Source organism: Pristiophorus japonicus, chromosome 3 (genome assembly GCF_044704955.1).
Source record: "Pristiophorus japonicus isolate sPriJap1 chromosome 3, sPriJap1.hap1, whole genome shotgun sequence".
Classification (NCBI taxonomy): Eukaryota; Metazoa; Chordata; class Chondrichthyes; family Pristiophoridae; genus Pristiophorus; species Pristiophorus japonicus.
This window is the reverse complement of record NC_091979.1, coordinates 128,319,094-128,328,263: the sequence shown is the minus strand read 5'-3', so window position 1 is coordinate 128,328,263 and position 9,170 is coordinate 128,319,094.

The following is a 9,170-nucleotide window of genomic DNA, read 5'->3' as shown; positions in this document are numbered from 1 at the left end:
CTCATTCCCTTGCGCCTGTGCTGATATGACAGCTGCCACATCGTCCATGACACGCGGCATCACAGCTGGATCCACACGGTCACTCTGGGAGTCCACCATCGTCTGCACACTGGCAATGATGGGCTCCATGGTGTGCACTGAGCTGTCCACAATACAGGGGTAAAACTCCTCCACGCTCCTGACCACTTGCAACAGGCTCTCGGGCACCCTTGCCATTGCCTACAATATCTGCAAATGTATGGCCTCCACCCTTCTTTCATAAGCCCCAACATCGATGGGCTCGTCTGAGTCCTCTGCAGCAGAACTCACGTGCAAATTCACCCCCCAGAGAGATGGCACCCGCGGTTACCTTTGCCCTTGACCATGCTGCAGCCCGCTAGACCCCGGTGCATCACCAGTGCAGACCCCTCTGCTAAATCTAACTGTCCCGATCGTGTACTCCCAGTATCTGAGCTGGCGTGTGCGAGTGTAGGAAGCAGTGATGCGATGCTAGCAACACTGTCCCCCTCTTCCTCGGCCTCATCAGCCATGCCGTCAATAGATGGAATGGGCTCTAGGGTCTCGCCCTGCCAATGGCTCCCTCACTTGAAGGGTGTCCTGCTGACTCTGGCTCGCAGTCGCCTCAAGGATCTCAGTCTCGCTCTGGCTCATACTCGGGGTCTCATCTGCAGTCATAAATGGCATGAGGGGTCCTGTGAGGGCGAGGTAGGGCATTGCAGCATGCAGCCAGCAACTTGCAAACAATCATAAGCAAGTGCCTGGTAGGCGTTTGGACTTTCAGGGAGAGATGACATTAAACGAAGGCCTTCACTTACCCATGCTACCCCCAGCTGGATCCACACGACCGGCGGTCAAAGGGAAGGCAACATGTGGGCCCACTAGCCGCTGCACCCTTTCTTCAATATGAGTCAACTGCTGGATATCGGCCTCACCCCCACCAGTCCTCTGCTGTTCCATGGGTTGCTAAGTAACAGTGTCATGAGGACTCGGCAATTAGTGCAAGTGTGGCTCCATTACATGCAGGTGTAAATCTCATATGAAAGGGAGCTTCTATTGCGAGTACCCACAACATATATATAAGGCTCGCAGATGGAAGGTGAGGAGTTAGGGAACATGAACTCACTTTCATCAGTCGAATTATGTCATTCAGCCTTTTGCGGCATTGGGTGGCGGTGTACTCATGAATGGAGGTCCCCGAGACCTCCACAGCGATCTCTCTCCAGGCATTCACAAAGACTGTGAGTCGGTCTGCCTGTGTCGGGGTACAGAAGGTGCCTCCTTCCCTCCACAGCTTGCACCAGGGTCTCAAGTTCCATAACAGAAAAGCAGCTGGCCCTCCTTAAAGCTTTGGCATTTGCCATTCCTTTGCAAGCAATAGAGACAAACTCAGTGCTCTGGGCCTGGCTGCAAAACCTGCCCTTTAAGAAGGCCAGGGAGCAGCTGCCTCGTAAATGGCCATCAGCTGAGTTTTGCGGCCTAATCGGGCACTCCACCCCCACACCGCTGAAAACAGCCCATTCCCTCCACCAATACCGCTCCGCTTCTTTTTTTCTTACTTTCTGTCTTACTCTGTTGCTAGCTATTAGTCACACTTTGCAGATATGTTCGCAGAAGTGGAATGAAGGTAGACTGCAACATATGTCTCTGAAACAAAATGGAATCCAATGATTTTATTTGGAAGAATGGACATATTGCATTTATTAAGAAGTGAATAAGCACAGCATACTGAACAATCCCTGGTTTTATGCTCACTAATATGCTTTTCTAGGATGATCAACCTTCTCTTTTACTATTGTCTTTCATATTCCAAACTTTTCTGCATCACTATTATCTATTTCCCAAAATCAATTTGGTTGAACAATTTTACATGTTATATATTCGATTTCCTCTTAACTTAATTGCACCTGCAGCAGACGTCCCTTGTGATGATGTGGATCATTAATAAGTTTAATAACAGATGGCATACCTGATATTTTTCAGGATGGTTAAATTCTCAGAGCCTTCTCCCTTTATGACTGTCATGAAGGAATAGGTTGATTAATGAAAGCATGCAATCTGATTGGCCAGAGAGCCAACATTAATCAAACAATCCTAGAAGTCACCTTTGAAGTTCAGGAGCAATATCCTCAAGGATTTTTGAAAGTCCTTCATTCTGCTATGTTCTCCAAATGTATTTAAAAACTTAAACCAAGTTATGTATGTCCTGATAAATATGATAATTATTCTATCAAATTAGAAGTCCTTTAACTAATTAATGCATTTGACTATTTTCTTGCACTTTAAGGGGTCAATTTTCCACATTGCCAATTTTTGGCGCAGCTGTAGAGGTATGTCCGATTTTTTTTAATAGCTGACTGCACCAAAAAAAAGTTGCAAGTTTCGCCAGAATAAACTTTCATTTTGGAGTGCGCAGTTTGTCCTTAAGCTCTGTGGGTGGAGCTTTAGGTAGGTCTGCGCCGAAAAACTGAGGTTGCCAGGGTAACAAGGGACACACTTAAGGGCTGAGGCTTCAAAGTGAAACATACAAGATGCATCAAAATATAAGCAATTGTAGAGCCCCTGAGCCGCTGCTATCCTGGGCCGAAAGGCCCCCCGCCCCCAGTGCCAGTACCACTCCTATCCCGGGCCGAAAGGCCCCCCGCCCCCAGTGCCAGTACCACTCCTATCCCGGGCCGAAAGGCCCCCCGCCCCCAGTGCCAGTACCACTCCTATCCCGGGCCAAAAGGCCCCCCGCCCCCAGTGCCAGTACCGCTCCTATCCCGTGCCGAAAGGTCGCTCGTCCCCAGTGCCAGTACCACTCCTATCCCGGGCCAAAAGGTTCCCCGCCCCCAGTGAGGAGGAAAGGGTGTAAGAGAAAAGATAGCCACCTGTGGCTAACTAAAGAAATAAAGGACGATATCCAAGTAAAAACAAGGGCATACAATGTGGCCAAAATTAGTGGGAGGACAGAAGATTGGGAAGCGTTTAACAGCCAACAAAGAATGACAAAAAAAATGATTAAGAAAGGGGAGATAGACTATGAAAGTAAACTAGCACGAAATATAAAAACAGATAGCAAGAGTTTCTATAGGTATATAAAAAGGAAAAGAGTGGCTATAGTAAATGTTGGTCCCTTAGAGGACAAGACCGGGGAATTAGTAATGGGGAACATGGAGATGGCAGAAACTCTGGACAAATATTTTGTATCAGTCTTTACGTAGAGGACACTAACAATATTCCAACAGTGGATAGTCAAGGGGTTATAGGGGGTGAGGAATGTAATACAATCAAAATCACTAAGGAGGTGGTACTCAGTAAGATAATGGAACTAAAGCAGATAAATCCCCTGGACCTGATGGCTTGCATCCTAGGGTCTTAAGAGAAGTAGCGGCAGGGATTATAGATGCATTGGTTGTAATTCACCAAAATTCCCTGGATTCTGGGGAGGTCCCAGCAGATTGGAAAACTGCAAATGTAACGCCCCTATTTAAACAAGGAGGCAGACAAAAAGCAGGAAACTATGGACCAGTTAGCCTAATATGTGTGGTTGGGAAGATGTTGGAGTCCATTATTAAACAAGCAGGACATTTGGAAAAGCAAAATTCGGTCAGGCAGAGTCAGCATGGATTTATGAAGGGGAAGTCATGTTTGACAAATTTGCTAGAATTCTTTGAGGATGTAATTAACAAGGTGGAGAAAGGGGAACCAGTGGATGTGGTGTATTTGGACTTCCAGAAGGCATTTGACAAGGTGCCACATAAAAGGTTACTGCACAAGATAAAAGTTCACGGGGTTGGGGGTAATATGGATAATATGGGGGTAGCATGGATAGAGGATTGGCTAATGAACAGAAAACAGAAAGTCAGGATAAATGGTTCATTCTCTGGTTGGCAATCAGTAACCAGTGGGGTGCCGCAGGGATCAGTGCTGGGACCCCAACTATTTACAATCTATATTAACGACTTGAAGGAAGGGACTGAGTTTAACATAGCCAAGTTTGCTGATGATACAAAGATAGGAGGAAAAGCAATGTGTGAGGAGGGCACAAAAAATCTGCAAAAGGACATAGACAGGCTAAGTGAGTGGGCAAAAATTTGGCAGATGGAGTATAATATTGAATATGTGAGGTCATGCACTTTGGCAGAAAAAAACAAAGAGCAAGTTATTATTTAAATGGAGAAAGGTTTCAGTACAGCGGGACCTGGGGGTACTTGTGCACGAAACACAAAAGGATAGTATGCAGGTACAGCAAGTGATCAGGAAGGCCAATGGAATCTTGGTCTTTATTGCAAAGGGGATGGAGTATAAAAGCAGGGAAGTCTTGCTACAGTTTTACAGGGTATTGGTGAGGCCACACCTGGAATACTGCGTGCGGTTTTGGTTTCCATATTTACGAAAGGATATACTTGCTTTAGAGGTAGTTCAGAGAAGGTTCACAAGGTTGATTCCGGAGATGAGGGGGTTGACTTATGAGGAAAGGTTGAGTAGGTTGAGCCTCTACTCATTGGAATTCAGAAGAATGAGAGGTGATCTTATCGAAATGTATAAGATTATGAGGGGGCTTGACAAGGTGGATGCAGAGAGGATGTTTCCACTAATAGGGGAGACTAGAACAAGAGGGCATAATCTTAGAATAAGGGGCCGCCCATTTCAAGCTGAGATGAGGAGAAATCTCTTCTCTCAGAGGGTTGTGGATCTGTGGAATTCGCTGCTTCAGAGAGCTGTGGAAACTGGAACATTGAATAAACTTAAGACAGAAATAGACAGTTTCTTAAACAATAAGGGAATAAGGGGTTATGGAGAGTGGGCAGGGAAGTGGACCTGAGTCCATGATCAGATCAGCCATGATCATATTAACTGACGGAGCAGGCCCTATGGCCTATTCCTGCTCCTATTTCTTATGTTCTTATGTTCTTAATGTCACAATTCGCGGGCTCCCAGTCTGCAAGGCTTCAGACCTGGTTGTATGCCTACAGTGTACTTTCTTGCAGTAAGCAGCTAAATTTTATTCAAATAATAATCGATGATTGATCTGGTTTCCAAGCAAACTCTAAAATGAATATTACATTCTAATTAAGGCAATGTTATTGCCTGTCAGAAAAAGATACCTTAAAGGCACACTGTTATTTATTTTTTGTCATTCCATTGCAAGATAATGGGGGTTGTTTTCAATTAAATCCTATTTCAGGATTCACACAAGCGATGAAAGAAGAAAGATAAAATGCATATCAGGTGAGCAGATGGTTCAAGAACCAGACTGCTAACATCCACCGTTATCCCACCAACCCTGTCTGTAGGCCCAAGCACAGCTACCTGGCAATGACAGGTGAGTACTGCCTCTGCAAGCTACAACGGAGCAGGGAGGCAGTTGGAGAGCCATGCCATCTGTGATAAGGAGATCTGCGGCCACTGGAGGGGAATGTAGAAGAGGCAGCACCATAGGTAACAGAGCACATCAGATATAAATCATGAGGAAGCACTGCAATGGCATGTAGTATACGCAAAGATCCATGTTGGGAAATAGGTTTTTCTGGCATTTCAGTTACACTGTATTCGGAGAGTGTTCTTGTTAGGGTATTGCATATATACCATCAGACGACAAAGATTGTATCCTTGACAGTTCGGGAGTAATTATCAAACCCGTAGGTGTAATGGATTTGCTAAAAAGGGTTGAGGAGGATGTAGGGAAGACTATGCATGCAAGGGGCAACAATGTGAAGGACTCCTCAATCAGGGCCTGCTGAGTGGCTCTGATGACTGACAAATTTGCATCACCAGCAGCATGTTGAGTCTCCTGTATATCCTCAACTGTATAGGGCTCAAGACTTTCCTTCTCCGGGTATTCCATGTTTATTCTTTATTGCACAGCCAACTTGTGCAGTAAATAACATGACTTTATGGCTATTCTACACTATAGGAAGCCTCCAGATATGCTTAAGCACCATGCATACAGTGTGCTCGATGCATGTAATTCATTATACCCGTGTTCAGCTGGTGTACATGGATGTCACGAGCCAAGAAATTTAAGACATCCTGAACTTTGAGAAATCCTGCAAATTGAAAAAAAGCCAGTGCACTCTCCTGCTTTATCCAGTTGTCCGTTGGGAAAATATGCTAAGGACGAGTATGGAATGCAGATTGGCTGATATCTCTGATATCTCCAAGTAACCTAAATAAAGGAGGAGAGTATCTGTTGTCCACAGGGCTAGGTAGTTTTCAACACACACACACACGCACACACACACAAATTAGTAAACTTTGTTGTTGAGGTCCAAAAAAATATTCGAAACACACCTCCAAATTGGAGGCTATCCTTTTAAATGCCTTAGTATTCAAACACGCAGCCTTGCATTTCTGAACATCCATTTCACATGAGTAATATTTGGAACTGGGGCACCACTGGTCTCCCATCAGGAGGAGGTCCAACTTTGCTACCCTCAGTGAAACCCGCTACGTGTGGAGGCTAGTACGTCCAGTGAGATGACACGTATCAGCTTCTTGAAGCATGTAAGTGGGCCCTCAGGGAAGTGGAGGTCCAGGTTTCAGGCCAAGGCAGTGACCTGGACCCCTAAAGGATTATTTTCTTTTTAATTTTTTAAGGGGCTAAAGTGATCAACAAGTTGTTGTTCCAATGGGGAGGTGGAAGTGGTTTGAAGGGCATGTACCCCAGATGTTAGTAAGGAGCCACCATTTCTGATCAGCACAGCTGGCAGACCCATAAAAATTAGATGCCATCCATAGAAACATAGAAACATAGAAAATAGGTGCAGGAGTAGGCCATTCGGCCCTTCTAGCCTGCACCGCCATTCAATGAGTTCATGGCTGAACATTCAACTTCAGTACCCCATTCCTGCTTTCTCGCCATACCCCTTGATCCCCCTAGTAGTAAGGACCTCATCTAACTCCTTTTTGAATATATTTAGTGAATTGGCCTCAACAACTTTCTGTGGTAGAGAATTCCACAGGTTCACCACTCTCTGGGTGAAGAAGTTCCTCCGCATCTCGGTCCTAAATGGCTTACCCCTTATCCTTAGACTGTGTCCCCTGGTTCTGGACTTCCCCAACATTGGGAACATTCTTCCTGCATCTAACCTGTCTAACCCCGTCAGAATTTTAAATGTTTCTATGAGGTCCCCTCTCATTCTTCTGAACTCCAGTGAATACAAGCCCAGTTGATCCAGTCTTTCTTGATAGGTCAGTCCCGCCATCCCGGGAATCAGTCTGGTGAACCTTCGCTGCACTCCCTCAATAGCAAGAATGTCCTTCCTCAGGTTAGGAGACCAAAACTATACACAATACTCCAGGTGTGGCCTCACCAATGCCCTGTACAACTGTAGCAACACCTCCCTGCCCCTGTACTCAAATCCCCTTGCTATGAAGGCCAACATGCCATTTGCTTTCTTAACCGCCTGCTGCACCTGCATGCCAACCTTCAATGACTGATGTACCATGACACCCAGGTCTCTTTGCACCTCCCCTTTTCCTAATCTGTCACCATTCAGATAATAGTCTGTCTCTCTGTTTTTACCACCAAAGTGGATAACCTCACATTTATCTACATTATACTTCATCTGCCATGCATTTGTCCACTCACCTAACCTATCCAAGTCGCTCTGCAGCCTCACAGCATCCTCCTCGCAGCTCACATTGCCACCCAACTTAGTGTCATCCGCAAATTTGGAGATACTACATTTAATCCCCTCATCTAAATCATTAATGTACAGTGTAAACAGCTGGGGCCCCAGCACAGAACCTTGCGGTACCCCACTAGTCACTGCCTGCCATTCTGAAAAGTACACATTTACTCCTACTCTTTGCTTCCTGTCTGACAACCAGTTCTCAATCCATGTCAGTACACTACCCCCAATCCCATGTGCTCTAACTTTGCACATCAATCTCTTGTGTGGGACCTTGTCGAACGCCTTCTGAAAGTCCAAATATACCACATCAACTGGTTCTCCCTTATCCACTCTACTGGAAACATCCTCAAAAAATTCCAGAAGATTTGTCAAGCATGATTTCCCTTTCACAAATCCATGCTGACTTGGACCTATCATGTCACCTCTTTCCAAATGCACTGCTATGACATCCTTAATAATTGATTCCATCATTTTACCCACTACCGATGTCAGGCTGACCGGTCTATAATTCCCTGTTTTCTCTCTCCCTCCTTTTTTAAAAAGTGGGGTTACATTGGCTACCCTCCACTCCATAGGAACTGATCCAGAGTCAATGGAATGTTGGAAAATGACTGTCAATGCATCCACTATTTCCAAGGCCACCTCCTTAAGTACTCTGGGATGCAGTCCATCAGGCCCTGGAGATTTATCGGCCTTCAATCCCATCAATTTCCCCAACACAATTTCCCGGCTAATAAGGATTTCCCTCAGTTCCTCCTCCTTACTAGACCCCCCGACCCCTTTTATAACCGGAAGGTTGTTCGTGTCCTCCTTCGTGAATACCGAACCAAAGTACTTGTTCAATTGGTCCGCCATTTCTTTGTTTCCCGTTATGACTTCCCCTGATTCTGACTGCAGCGGACCTACGTTTGTCTTTACTAACCTTTTTCTCTTTACATATCTATAGAAACTTTTGCAATCCGTCTTAATGTTCCCTGCAAGCTTCTTCTCATATTCCATTTTCCCTGCCCTAATCAAACCCTTTGTCCTCCTCTGCTGAGTTCTAAATTTCTCCCAGTCCCCAGGTTCGCTGCTATTTCTGGCCAATTTGTATGCCACTTCCTTGGCTTTAATACTATCCCTGATTTCCCTTGATAGCCACGGTTGAGCCACCTTCCCTTTTTTATTTTTATGCCAGACAGGAATGTACAATTGTTGTAGTTCATCCATGCGGTCTCTAAATGTCTGCCATTGCCCATCCACAGTCAACCCCTTAAGTATCATTCGCCAATCCATCCCAGCCAATTCATGCCTCATACCTTCAAAGTTAGCCTTCTTTAAGTTCTGGACCATGGTCTCTGAATTAACTGTTTCATTCTCCATCCCAATGCAGAATTCGACCATATAATGGTCACTCTTCCCCAAGGGGCCTCGCACAACGAGATTGCTAATTAATCCTCTCTCATTACATAACACCCAGTCTAAGATGGCCTCCCCCCTAGTTGGTTCCTCGACATATTGGTCTAAAAAACCATCCCACAGATCCTACTTGCTCCAGTAATGTTCTGTGCA